At 37.0% G+C, this 1,385-nt stretch overlaps 1 non-coding gene across 1 annotated transcript; it reads right to left on the reverse strand.

Moving 5' to 3' along the window:
* Positions 1-416: 416 nt before the first annotated feature.
* Positions 417-498, reverse strand: trnas-cga (transfer RNA serine (anticodon CGA)). Its single transcript has one exon. It is a non-coding gene; the product is annotated as a tRNA-Ser (tRNA).
* Between the last annotated feature and the right edge of the window lie 887 nt (positions 499-1,385).

Raw genomic sequence — 1,385 nt, forward strand, 5'->3', positions numbered from 1 at the left:
ACAAATAACAGTAGCAGAGACCTGTGCAACCAACTATTTTTGGATGACAAACATTTGTATCAGGTCAACTAAACATGGGCATAGTAAATATTTTTTGTACTACGTTTATCCATTTTAAATTTTAAATACACTAACCTCACTCCTTTGTAACAACTAAGGCAAAATGTAATTAATTCAGAAAATCTTTTCAGGACCCCACCTTGATGTTTCGGGACCCCACTTTGGGTCCCGACCCCAACTTTGGGAAACACTGATGTAGATCACATCCACACATTAAACTTATCAGTCAGTAATGGTATTCCACGTTGTTTATATGTCAACACGATTTGGAACAAGTATGTCAGTATAGTATACAAAGCTAAGGAATGTTTATTGTGTACACAGTAAATATTGATGTAATGTAAAAACAAAAACGTCGTCACGAACAGGATTCGAACCTGTGCGGGGAAACCCCATTGGATTTCGAGTCCAACGCCTTAACCTCTCGGCCACCGTGACTACGTATGCTCAATTACGTCACACTGACACCAGATATTTTGTCAATCTTACAGGGTTGAGGAATGGTGTTTATTTCACTGATCGCAGACTGCAGCCGGCGTTTTCAATTCTTCACTGACATGTTACAAAACTCGTATTTGGTCACCTCCTTCAWGTATGGCAAGCCATTTTAACATAAAATCGGTTTTGTCTGACTATCTGTAATTACATTCTAGATATCTAAAATGAGTTTTGACTAGGAATAACTACATTTTRACTATCCTGAATTAATTTAAGATATCTGTATTAAYATTCTGACTAGTCATAATTCCAATTCAAGATACCKTAAAAGGAATTTTGACTAGTCAAAATGTAATTTCAGATATCTAAAATGACGTCACTGAATTCATCATTTGAAGGGTCAAACATCCGTAATTACAATTCAAGATATCGCAAAYGTAATTAGGACTAGTCAAAATGAGGTTTTTAGATATCTGAAATAAGAAATTGCCCGCAAGCCCCCATGCTGCCACTTAGCTGTCCAAACAGTTGCCTGCAGAATTTTGTGAAGATGCAATGAATTACAACAAACGATCTGTTTTTTAATTCATGTTGAGCATGTGCTACAGAGATACAAATTGTGTTAAAAACAGCATTTCAGCTGGACTGACCTCTGACACTGCAGACCACCTAATAGCAGACTAGGGGCTGAGTACGACTAATTGTAAATCATAGATATATGCAGGCTAGATAGCTCATGGTGTGCACATGTTATTCATATTTCGTATTCATATTTTATAAAATAAGACTGCTGCCGGCTTATTGGATGATTCTCTCTGTAGGGAGCACCAGAGAAAGCAACTATGTCCGTATTTCTTGCATTAGTGCAGCTTGAAAACAGATCACAT

Source organism: Austrofundulus limnaeus, unplaced genomic scaffold, assembly GCF_001266775.1.
Source record: "Austrofundulus limnaeus strain Quisiro unplaced genomic scaffold, Austrofundulus_limnaeus-1.0 Scaffold457, whole genome shotgun sequence".
NCBI classification, from domain to species: domain Eukaryota; kingdom Metazoa; phylum Chordata; class Actinopteri; order Cyprinodontiformes; family Rivulidae; genus Austrofundulus; species Austrofundulus limnaeus.